This window comes from Triticum urartu, chromosome 4A (genome assembly GCF_056163025.1).
Source record: "Triticum urartu cultivar PI428250 chromosome 4A, HENAU_Tu73, whole genome shotgun sequence".
Taxonomy (NCBI): Eukaryota; Viridiplantae; Streptophyta; class Magnoliopsida; order Poales; family Poaceae; genus Triticum; species Triticum urartu.
In genome coordinates, this window is record NC_141876.1 from 85853089 (window position 1) to 85865673 (window position 12585).

General features: G+C 61.1%; 1 pseudogene; it reads left to right on the forward strand.

Moving 5' to 3' along the window:
* The first annotated feature begins 5100 nt into the window (after window positions 1-5100).
* Window positions 5101-7427, forward strand: LOC147974897 (uncharacterized; annotated as a pseudogene).
* Window positions 7428-12585: the final 5158 nt, after the last annotated feature.

Consider the following 12585-nt stretch of genomic DNA (forward strand, 5'->3'; position numbering starts at 1 on the left):
CTTTATTCATAAAAGTCATAAAACTTTTCTGTTCTTTAAGCTTGTTTCTGAAGAAACTATTATGTTCAAATTGCAAGACCATGAAACTCCTGACATTGCTTTCGATCTCTTCTAATATTTTAAGGTGAAGGTCACCAAATTAAGGAAGAGCCATCGGGACAAGCAAGCAAACTAACACACAAGCAAACAGAAAGCAAGCGGGCAAAAAGAGGCAAATAGGGAAAGAGAGGGAGGACAGAGAGAGAGAGGGCGAATAAAACGGCAAGGGTGAAGTGCGGGAGAGGAAAACGAGAGGCAAATGGCAAATAATGTAATGCGGGAGATAAGGGTATGTGATGAGTACTTGGTATATTGACTTTTGCGTAGACCTCCCCGACAACGGCGCCAGAAATCCTTCTTGCTACCTCTTGAGCACAACGTTGGTTTTCCCCGAAGAGGAAGGGATGATGCAGCAAAGTAGCGTAAGTATTTCCCTCAGTTTTTGAGAACCAAGGTATCAATCCAGTAGGAGGCTACGCGCGAGTCCCTCGTACCTGCACAAAAGAAATAAATCCTCGCAACTAACGCAAATAGGGGCTGTCAATCCCTATAAGGCCACTTACGAGAGTGAAATCTGATAGATATGATAAGATAATATTTTTGGTATTTTTATGATAAAAGGCGGAAAGTAAAATAAAGGCAAAGTAAATAGCAAAGGAAATATGTCGGAGTAAATGGCCATGGGTAGCCTAGCCGGCTTCCCCTGGCACTTCTGCAAAAATTACGAGCCCGCCCGGCTCTCAAAAATCCATGACACGGGGCCGCCTCCCCCCCGCCGGCTGCGATCTAGGCCGGCTTTGGGAAGGCGGCCCGACTTCAACCTTCATGAGAGGGCCGACTCCAAGAAGCCAGCTACGAGAAAGCCGACTCCTTCAAGCCGGCTCCCCATAAAGTAGTCAAGACCGTACCCACAAAGTTTGCACCCACCTAACGGCGGTGCGACGGGGCATGGCTACAGAAGAGCCTGCCACCCCCGAATCCCGGAGCACGCCTGACACAGTGCGCCGTACGAGGTAGGCATGACCCGTCCGGCGCAGCACTGTTGCCATGTTGACCCTGGCGTCACCCACGACGGGCCGCCAGCGTGGCCCACAGGCGGTGGGCCCCTTAGAGCAGGGAGGCGGCCGAAGGAGGCCGCGCTTCCAACCAGCCGGCCCAAGACGGAGCCGGCTCCGCCAGCCGGCTCGCCGCTTCCCTCGAAGAGGACGCCCCATTAAGGAGACAAGACGCGGTAAGGCTACAACGATCACCCGGCAGGCGGCGGTACTGTAGCCGCGCCTACCACGATGAAGCTCACGTCAGCAAGATGAAGCCACAGTGACCAAGGAGTTGACAGCCGGCGGGACCCACCAGTCGGCGGGCCCTAGCAGTCGGCGTAGAAGCCGGCGAGTGCAGTCACAGACGGCTGGGCCCCGCGCCCAGCCGGATTACCATTGTACCCCCGGGGGGTAGGCCTATATAAACCCCTCGGGGCACCCATGCAAAGGGTTCGACCCCCCGCTAGTTCTAGAGACGATACAAGGAGAAGAAGCAGGCTAGCCGTGCCCTGTCTTCCTCCTCCTCCCCCAAACAGCTCAAGGAGCGTTGTGTAGCTACTTGATTCATCTAGCGAGCATGCGGAGACCCCGCAGAGCAGCAGTAGGGGTGTTATCTCTTCGGAGAGCCCCGAAGCTGGGTAAGAGCCGCCGGCGTGCATGTCTACGCCTCATCCCGCTTCCAGGCACCGGCGACGTCTTACTGGTTCCCACACAGATAAGCCACCCGTTGGCATATGTCGCACCTACTACCCGACATTTGGCGCCCACCGTGGGGCCAGGCGCACCGTCGTCCGGAGACCTGTTCTGGACGGGAACCCTCTTCCTCCCCAGCGAGCGTAGCCAGGTCGGCACGCCCGATGGCGCTTGCCCCGACGCGCTGCAAGACGTCACCAACATCTGCGCGGCAAGCGGCCTCGCCGATCTCCCCGACGAGCTCGCCTCCGATGCAGGCGCTGACCGCCTCGCCAACTTTCTCGGCCAGCTCCATGTCTCCAGCGAGCCCGCTGCGGACCTGGAGTCGGTTGGTTCCACCGACCCGATGCCTGTCGACTCCGACACGGCCTCCTACGGCGCCTTCCCCGCCAACGTCGCGATCTACAACGACCCACTTCCCCGAGCCGACGGCCACGATGCTGTCACCGCCGAAGTGATGGTTGTCGGCCACAGCGGCCCGGCCGACGAGAGCGCCCGCGACGCCTCGCGCGCGGCGGCCCATGACCTGTCCGCTCCTCTCCCGGCCGACGCCGACGACGAAGCCCTGGAAGCACGCCGCCTCGCCCTCCTCGTAGAGGGTCGGAGGCTGGCCTCCGTAAGATGCCTCACTGAGGCCTACCAGCGCGAGGCTGACCGCGCCACCTTCGGCACGCCGGCCCCGAGCGGGCCAAGCCGGGCCGGCCTTGTCAAGCAACGCGGCGCCGTCATCGCCGACGCGCTGGGAGTCGACCGCCCGGTCTATGCCACTCCGCTCGAGAACTTGCGTGCCGCCCAGGCGGCCGTAGACGAGCTGGACGGCCTGGAGCCCGAAGACCTTCCCCACATGGCCCGGCGCATCCAGCAGTTGATCGACGCCGCCACGCAGCGGCACGAAGCCGACGCTCGCGCAGAAAGCCTTCCCCCACGCCGAGAGCAGGGCGCGACATCCCGGACGCCGACTCCGAGCAATACCCGCGTGTGACGCGAGAAGGAGCCGGCTACCAGCCACGGCCGGACCCGGATCCCCATCGAGCGGGACGCGGACGGTTATCCCCGAGCCATGGAGTGGTGGGGCGACCCGCCTCCGCCTCCGCCCCGTGGAGAGAGATACCCCGCCTCACCGCCAGTGGCGCACCCGACTCTCAGCGGCCGACTGGGCCGCCGCGAAGGAATCGGCGAGAACGACGCCCGCCATCGGCTCGACCGCCTGGCACGATCCCTGGCATTGGAAGAAGAAGACGATGTCGGCCCACCTTGCTTTGGCCCCCGCATCCGCGACGAGCCCTTTCCCAAAGGGTTCTCGCTCCCAAGAGACACGCCCAAGTACAACGGCTCCGTGAAGCCGGAAGATTGGTTGATCGACTACTCCACCGCAGTTAGCATAGCCAACGGCAACCGGCGAGTCGCCGTGAAGTACGTGCCCCTCATGCTGCAAGGCACGGCGCGGACTTGGCTCAACAGCCTCAAGCCGCGTAGCATCAACAGTTGGCTAGACTTCATAGAAGCCTTCATCCGCAACTTCACCAGCACCTACAAGCGGGCTCCCAAGCCCAGACAGCTCTCCTTGTGCGTGCAAGGCCCCGCCGAGTCCACCCACGATTACCTCACGCGTTGGGCCGAGCTCCGCAACTCCTGCGAAGGAGTGCACGAGGTACAAGCCATAGAGTACTTCACAGCCGGATGCCGAGAAGGCACCCTCCTCAAGCACAAGCTCCTCTGCGACGAGCCGGCTACTCTCGACGAGCTGCTGGACATAGCGGACAAGTACGCCACCGCCGACTCCTCGATGAAGACCGAGCTTCGGGTAGACGCGTCCGGGAAGGTGCTCAACCCGGCGCCCAATACGCCGGCTGGAGAGCCCGGCCGACACCCCAACTTGAACGACAGCAAGCGCAAGGGCCCTGCGCCGCCTCCCGCTAGCCGGCAGGTGGCCACGGTCGAAGATGCGCCGCCTGAAGAACGACCGGCACCCAAAAAGCCCAAGGGCGGCAGGCCGGCTTGGCAGCCCGCCTTCTCCTACGAGGAAACCCTCGACGCCCCTTGCAAGTTCCACAGCGGCGCGAAGCCGTCCAACCACACGACCCGGAAGTGCAACTGGCTCACCCGAATCTCTAAAGGCGAGGGGCTCTTGCCGCCTCCGCCTGCCGGCCCGCCGCCTCCGCCTCCGCTGCCTCCGGCCGCTCGGCCCGCAGTCGGAGCCGTGCATGACGAGTTCCCTGATGAGCAAGCAACCTACGTCGTCTTCACCAGCCAGCCCGAAGACCGGCGCAGCAAATGCCGAGAGCACCAGGAAGTCAGCGTGGTTGCTGCCAACCCCGCTGAGCACATGCATTGGTCAGAAAAGCCCATCAGCTGGAGCCGGGCCGACCACCCGGAGGTGATGCCATATCCCGGCTCTTATGCTCTGGTCCTGGAAGCCACCCTTGCAACGGACAGACGCGCCGCCCGCTTCTCTCGTGTATTGATAGACGGCGGGAGCAGCATCAACATCTTGTATCGTGACACCCTGGAGAAGTTGAACGTCAAGACAAAACAGCTCACGCCCACTTGGACAGTGTTCCGCGGCATCGTACCCGGCCTGTCCTGCGCCCCCATTGGCAAAATCAAGATTGATGTACTTTTTGGGGACAAGGAGCATTTCCGCCGGGAAGTGATCTTGTTTGAGGTGGTGGACCTGGAGAGCCCTTACCATGCATTGCTGGGCCGACCTGCCTTGGCCAAGTTCATGGCGGTTCCCCACTATGCATACCTCAAGATGAAGATACCAAGCACCAAAGGCGTCATCACCGTAGCCGGCGACTACAAGAAGTCCTCCGAGTGCGCCGCGGCCAGCAGCCGGCTGGCCGAGTCCCTTGTGATCGCTGAAGAGAAGAAGATGCTGGACCGAGTCGTGGCCATGGCCGGCAAGCAGTCGGCCGTGTCCCCTGACCCCAAGGAGCATGACACTCAAGGGTCTTTTCAGCCGGCCAAGGAGACGAAGAAGATACCTCTTGACCCCGAGCGTCCGGAGAGGTTTGCCATCATCGGGGCAAACCTGAACAGCAAATAGGAAGGCGAGCTCGCCGATTTCCTCTGTGAGAATCGGGACATCTTCGCATGGTCCCCCAAGGACATGCCGGGTGTTCCGAGGAAATTCGCCGAGCACAAACTGCATGTTTGAGAAGGTGCGAAGCCGGTCAGACAACCCCTTCGCCGGCTGTCAGAGGAGAAGCGCAGGATTGTAGGGGAGGAGATAGCCTAGCTCTTGGCGGCCGGCTTCATCATGGAAGTTTTCTTTCCAGAGTGGCTCGCCAACCCGGTCCTTGTGTTGAAGAAGAATAACAAGTGGCGCATGTGTATAGACTACACAAGCCTCAACAAAGCATGCCCCAAAGATCCTTTCGCCCTGCCAAGGATAGAGCAAGTGATAGACTCCACGGCCGGATGCGAGCTGCTGAGTTTTTTGGATGCTTACTCTGGATATCACCAGATAAAGCTAGACCCGGATGACCGCCTGAAGACCGCCTTCATCACGCCGTTCGGAGCCTTCTGCTACCTGACTATGACATTCGGCTTGAGAAATGCCGGTGCCACCTTTCAGCGTTGCATGCAGAAGTGCCTCCTCAAGCAGATCGGCAGGAATGCCCACGTTTACGTGGACGACATCGTGGTGAAGACGGAGAAGCGTGGCACCCTGCTGGAAGACCTCACGGAAACATTTGAGAACCTGCGCCGGTTCCAAATCAAGCTCAACCCCGAGAAATGCGTGTTCGGGGTGCCGGCCGGCCAGCTCCTAGGCTTCCTGGTCTCCGAACGCGACATCGAATGCAACCCAGCGAAGATCAAGGCCATCGAGAGAATGGCGATCCCCACCAAGCTTCGAGACATTCAGAAGTTCACCGGGTGCCTAGCCTCTTTGAACCGCTTCATGAGCCGGCTCGGAGAAAAGGCCCTCCCCCTCTACCGCCTCATGAAGAAGAGCACTCACTTCGAGTGGAACGACCAGACCGACCAAGCTTTCCATGAGTTGAAGAAGATGCTGGCCACGCCGCCTGTCCTCGCGGCGCCGACTGAGAAAGAGCCCATGCTCCTTTACATCGCTGCAACCAGCCAGGTGGTCAGCACCGTCATCGTAGTCCAGCGCCCGGAAGAAGGCCGAGCCCAGCCGGTCCAGAGGCTGGTGTATTATTTGAGCGAGGTGCTGTCCGCCTCAAAGCAGAACTACCCGCACTATCAAAAGATGTGCTACGGCGTGTACTTCACCGCCAAGAAACTGAAGCCCTACTTTCAAGAGCATCCCGTCACGGTCATATGCACTGCCCCGCTAGCCGAGATCATAGGCAGCCGGGATGCATCCGGCCGGGTCGCGAAATGGGCAATCGAGCTGGCCCCTTACACAATCTTCTACCAGCACCGCACCGCCATCAAGTCCCAAGCGCTGGCCGACTTCCTCGTCGACTGGGCCGAGACCCAGTACCTGCCGCCGGCTCCGGACTCCACCCATTGGCGCATGCACTTCGACGGGTCCAAGATGCGCACCGGCTTGGGAGCCGGCATCGTCCTTACCTCTCCCAAAGGCGACAAGCTCAAATACGCGCTACAGATCCACTTCGCCGCCTCCAACAATGTGGCCGAGTATGAGGCGCTCATACACGGGCTCCGGCTTGCCAAAGAGCTTGGCATTCGCCGGATCCTATGTTATGGCGACTCGGACCTGGTAGTCCAGCAGTCATCCGGTGACTGGGACGCCAAGGACGCGAACATGGCGAGCTACCGTTTCTTGGTCCAACAACTCAGCGGATACTTTGAAGGGTGCGAGTTCCTCCACGTACCTCGAGCCGACAACGAGCCAGCCGATGCCTTGGCCCGAATAGGCTCCACCCGGCAAGCAATTCCAACCGGCGTCGCTCTACAACGCCTACTCAAGCCGTCTATCCAGCCGTCTCCGGAATCCGATTCCATCTTCGTGCCGCCTGACCCCGACGCGGCCAGGTCCGGCTTGAAGAATCAAGTAGCCGACCTCAAGACCCCTGTAGCCGGCCCGGGGACTTCGGCAGCCGGCTCGGGGACTGCGGTAGCCGGCCCGAGGACTGCACCAGCACTACAGCCGGCGTCCGACTCCAGCACCTCACCGCCCAGCCCGCCCACTCTAGTGGCAGTAGCCACTTTAGCAGTAGAAGAAATCGCGGCTCCGTCTTGGGCTCAGTCCATCCTCAACTTCCTAGTGAACCAAGACCTGCCGGCTGACGAAACAGAAGCAAGACAAGTCCAGCGTCGAGCCGGAGCGTACACGATCGTCAACAGAGAACTACTCAAGCGCAGCGTCACCGGAGTCCTCCAGCGATGCGTCGAGCAAGAGAAGGGCATTGCAATCCTCGCAGACATTCACCAAGGAGAGTGCGGCCACCATGCGGCCTCAAGATCACTTGTCGCCAAAGCTTTCCGCCATGGTTTCTTCTGGCCGACTGCTTTGGACGACACCAAAGAACTAGTCAAGCATTGCAAGGGATGCCAGCTCTTCAGCTCCAAGCAACACATGCCGGCCTCGGCACTCAAGACCATTCCCCTCACTTGGCCCTTTGCCGTTTGGGGACTGGACATGGTGGGCCCATTCAAGACGGCGCGCGGCGGCATGACGCATCTGCTTGTCGCTGTGGACAAGTTCACCAAGTGGATTGAAGCAAAGCCGATCAAGAAGCTGAATGGGCCGACTGCCGTGACCTTCATCGCAGACATAACAACTCGGTATGGCGTGCCGCACAGCATCATCACCGACAATGGCACGAATTTCGCCAAAGGAGCCTTGGCACGTTTCTGTGCAGCCCAAGGCATCCGGCTGGACTTAGCGTCCGTCGCCCATCCGCAGTCAAACGGCCAGGTCGAGCGAGCCAACGGCCTCATCCTCTCCGGCATCAAGCCCCGATTGGTTGTACCTCTGGAGCGCTCGGCCGGCTGTTGGCTCGATGAGCTGCCGGTTGTCCTCTGGAGTCTGCACTACACCCAACAAGTCAACCGGCTTCACCCCCTTCTTCCTTGTGTACGGTGCCGAGGCGGTCATCCCAACTGACATCGAATTCGACTCGCCTCGAGTAACCATGTACACGGAAGCGGAGGCCAAGGAAGCACGAGAAGACGGCGTCGACCTGCTGGAAGAAAGCCGGCTGTTAGCTCTCAGCCGGTCTGCAATTTACCAGCAGGGTTTGCGCCGCTATCACAGCCGGAAGGTCAGGCCAAGATCTTTCCAAGAGGGCGACCTGGTGCTCCGGCTGATTCAGCGAACAGCCGGCCAGCACAAGCTCTCAGCCCCTTGGGAAGGCCCTTTCGTCATCAGCAGAGCTCTAGGCAACGACTCCTACTACCTGATCGACGCACAGAAGCCGAAGGCACGCAAAAGAGACGACTCCAGCAAGGAGTCGGAACGGCCATGGAACGCCAACCTCCTTCGAAGATTTTACAGTTGAAAGGCAGTATGTATCACGCTAACTTTTGTATTAAGTACAAGACAATAGGCTCCCCGAGGAGGGCTCGGGGACTGCCATCCCTTATTTATGAATGAAAATATCATGCTTGTCGCACCATTTACTTATTCTGTCCGGCACCGAGTCCGCCTAGTCGGCTCGGGGACTGGCCGACTGAAGTTATATTAGAAGTCCTACCTGCAGTCAGACAAGTAGTGTGCAGGCTCTCAAGCCTTCCCTTGCCAAAGTCGCAGTTCGAAGAATCGGCTGCCCGACTGGCAAGGGTCAAAGGTAGAAACGACCGCCCACACGAAAAACGGCTAGGGACTAGCGGACTAATATAACAAAGCCGGTTTTTCCCGCACCGCCGACCGACTACCAGAGTAGCCGGCCGGCCGGTTTCCATTCACTTTACTTTAAATCCAAGAAAGCTCAAGTACTTGCCTCCCCAAAGAGGGAAGGCGGCAAAGGAAAAGCCTAAGGACAAACAAGCATACGTGAATGGAAACCAAACATGCACGTGATAATATTTACATAAAAAGACCTCCAAGAGGCCAACATTCAACATAGTTTGGATACACCCCCAGTGGGTGGAACTGCGAAACTTAACCAAAGATTGTTCAAAGACAACAAAGCATGAAAGATAAAGACGGCAGGTCAGGCTGGCGGAGCGGCCGACTGGTTGGCGGAGATGGTCGCGCCGGCTGAAGGAGCGGCCGGCTAACGAACTTCGGCTTGGTCGCCGCCTCCCGCAGAAGGCGCGCTTCCATGCGCCTCGTTGCTGGAGGCACGGTCGGCCTGAGGTCGGCTGGTTGTTCCACCAGCCGGCTCGACGTCTCCGCCGTCGTCGTCTTCGTTCTCTTCGCTGGAGGCGATCTCCTCCGCCGAGTCCTCGCCCACCGCCGGGTTCAGCCCGAACCACTCCTCCGGCTGTGCGACACCGTCATCATCGATTTCAGGTGCGAAAACGCTGATGTCGGTGCACTCGGCGATCGTTGAGGCTCGCTGGGCGATAGCCGGCCTCACCTCCTCCAGCTCCGCGTCGGCCTCCATCCGCCAAGTACGCAGCTGGTCCAGGCTCAGTCCTGGGTACCAAGCCCGTACGAATTCCAACGCCCGCCCGGCTCCGAGGTGGGCGGCTGACGCCTTCCAAGCCTCGAAGCGTCCGACTGCGACTTCCAGCCAGTCGGCAGTTCGGCTTGGGGTGCGGGGGATCGTCTCGCCAGGCCAGAGGGCGGCCAGCACCTGCGCCCCCGCACGTTGGAGCCGGCGGAGCATCCGGTGGGCCGGCTGCAGCCGCGCCTGGACAGCCAGAAGCTGCTCCTCAAGGGTCCGGTTTGCATCCGGCGCAATGTCGGCCCCCGCTTGACGGCGCGCTTCGCGATGAGCCTCGATGGTTTGGGCAGCGAAGACGGAGTAGCCCGGGAAGTAATCTGCAAGAAACAACAAGCAGTAGTCCAAGATAAGTCAAAAAAACCCAGACGGCAAGGGACGGGGGAAGGCCGTGGAAAGCAGCTTACCGTCGATCAAGTCTTCAATCCGGCCGTAGCCTTCCTCCAGGCCTCGCCGGGTCTCGGACCAGGTCGCCGCCGCTATCTCATACTCCGCCAGCACGGCGGCTTCGCTCTCCTTCGCCGCCTGAAGGGCCGTTTTGTGGCTCCCCTCTTGGTCGGCCAGCTTCTTGGCCAGGCGATCCCGTTCCTGAGCCAAGGCAGTGCACTCGGCCTCTTTGGCGAAAAGGGCGGCCTTCGCTTCGCCAAGCTCCTTCCTCAAGTCGGCGTTGGCCCCTAAAGACAAAGAAGAAGAAAAATCAATAAGAAAGGAGTCGTCAAGAAAGATTCGACCCGACTGCGCGGCAGTCGGCCCGAATCTCGGGGACTACACCCAGTGGGTGCGCTGGCGCGCCCCCACAGGAGACAAACAAACCAAGTACTTACTTCGGCTGTCGGCCAGGTCGTTGGTCCGCCGGCTCAGCTCTCGAGCCTGGGAGTCGAAGGCGGCAACGCGAAGGTTGTGGTATTCCTGAAAGTTTAGAAAGAAAGCAAAGTGAGGTGGCCGTCGAGAAAGATCCGACCCGACTGCGCAGCAGTCGGCCCGAATCTCGGGGACTACACCCAGTGGGTGCGCTGACGCGCCCCCACGGAAGAAATCAAGAAAGCAAAGTAGCCAAGAGCGAAGGACTTACCCGGACAGAGGTTCGTGTCGACGAGAACTCTTGATTAAGCTGCTGCAGCAGGGCGGCTTGAGCTCGTAGCCGGCTTCGGACCCCTTGAGCCGCTGCTTCTAGCTCGCCGGTCCCCCCGATGGGAGTCCACTCGGACACGGCGGAGCTGGCCACCTCCAGATCTCCTGCCGGCTGGCCTGTGCCCGCGGCTCGGCGCGACTCCGGCGGAGCGGCGCCTCCTTCAGCACGCCGGCCCGTCGCCAGCTGCACCTTGAGGCCGGCCCGGCTCCCTGGCACACCTCCGGCCGGCTCCTCCGGCGCCGCTGGCGATCGACCGCCTTGGCCCGCCCCGGTTGGCGCCGCAGGCGGCGTTCTCCCGGCCAAGACCACGGGATCCTCCTCCCTCTCCAACAGCATCGGGTCTTGGATGATCTCCTCCGCCATGGGCAACGGGGTGTTGGGGGCCACGGCTCCGAGGGGAACGGCGAGCAGCGGAGGCTGACTGCGCGAGCTTTCCGCCTCCGTCTCTGCAGGAGCCGCCTCCTTCTGGGCCTTGGCTACGGCTTCAGCCTGCCCCTTTGCCGCTTGGGCGGCCGCCTTCTCCGCCGCCTCGCGCTCCTCCCGCGCTTCGCGGGCGTTCCGCTCTGTGGCCTCCCTAAGATTGGCGCGGGGGTCCACGCGGCGGGAGCTCGAAGAACCTACAGCCGGCCCCACGACGGAGCCGCCTGGGCCCCGCTCGAGAGAAAGCGGCGCCCTGTCCAGCAAACGAAGAAAGCTAAGAGTGCATTTGAATAAAAAAGAACAACGTTGAGACTACGGCAAGCGGTTAAAAACTTACGCCGAGACCGCCTGGGGCTGTTTCACGGCTTTGCGGAAGTGGGCCGCCTTCGCGGCCGCCTCCTCTCGCTTCGTCGCCGCGGCGGAGGGCTTGGACTTCTTCGGCCGGCTGCCGAAGAGGCCTAGAGCGGCCCGATGTTTCTGCGCGCCGCCGGCAGCCGGCGCGACGGACGAGCCGGCGCCCTGTTGGTCGGCCGCCGGCTGGCGGCGCGGGACGACTTCGGCTTCGAAGTCATCCGGCCAGTCCTTGAAGCTCGCGGTGAACTTCGAGCCTCCGGGCTCGGTGCTGTCCCCCACGATGGCGTCCTCCATGGCGGCCGCCCCCAAGTCCGGGTCATCTACATCATCCACCGTGCGGTCGGGGACGTACTGGCGCTCGATCCCTGCCGCCCCAGCCGGCGGCGGGAGAAGAGGGTTCTGCACAGAGAGCCGGAAGGTCAGAAGCCGGCCGTCGCGAAGCCGGCTGACGATGAAAAAGAGGATAAAGAGAGAAGCTTACCATGGGTGGAGGATTCGCGCGAGAGTATGGCGCCTTGCCGTACTGCCAGTCCCCGCTGAGCTTGCAATTGGCGATGTAATTAACCATAAGCGCCACCTCCGCGTGGGGCATCTCCCATGTGCTGAGCCGGCTTGGGTCGAACCGGCCGCTCATCTGACACATCATGTGGGGCCGGCTCTGGAGAGGAAGGATCCGGCGCTCCACGAAGGCGGCCACCAAGTCGGCTCCGCGCAGGCCTTCCGGCTGAATGAGCACCCAAAGCCGGGAGATGGCGGCGTTCCCGGCCGGAGACAACGACCGGGATCGGAAGCTCCACGAGGGCTGCCTCCCAGCCGGCGGGCCGGCTACGTAAGCCGGCAAGTTGATGTAGTCTTCTTGCTCAGCGACGTTCTTCACATAGAAGTAAGATCTCTGCCAGACCTTCACCGACTGGATCAGGGGGATGGGCGGGAACGGATTGTTCTCGCTCGCCCTCCTCATGGCGATGAAGGCTCCGCAGGGGGCGGGCACGCCGGCGACGACCGTGCCGAGCTTGCTCTGGAAGAATTCTCCCCAGAGCTCCAGGGTGGGGAGCAGCCCCAAGAAGCCTTCGCAGAGGGAGACGAAGGCCGACAGCAGCATCACCGCATTGGGCGTGAGGTGATGCGACTGGAGGTTGTAGAAGTCGAGGAAGGAACGAAGAAACCCGCTCGCCGGGAGGCCGAAGCCGTGCAGGCAGTGCGAGCGGAAGACGACCCGCTCACCCTCCTCCGGCGCTGGCGAGATCTCCCTCTCGGGCGCCAGACGGACCTGAACGCGGTCGGCGCCGGGCAGGCGCCGGGTCTAGCGAAGGAACTCCACGTGATCCTCGTGGACGTTGGAGCCGTCCCAGGAGCTTGA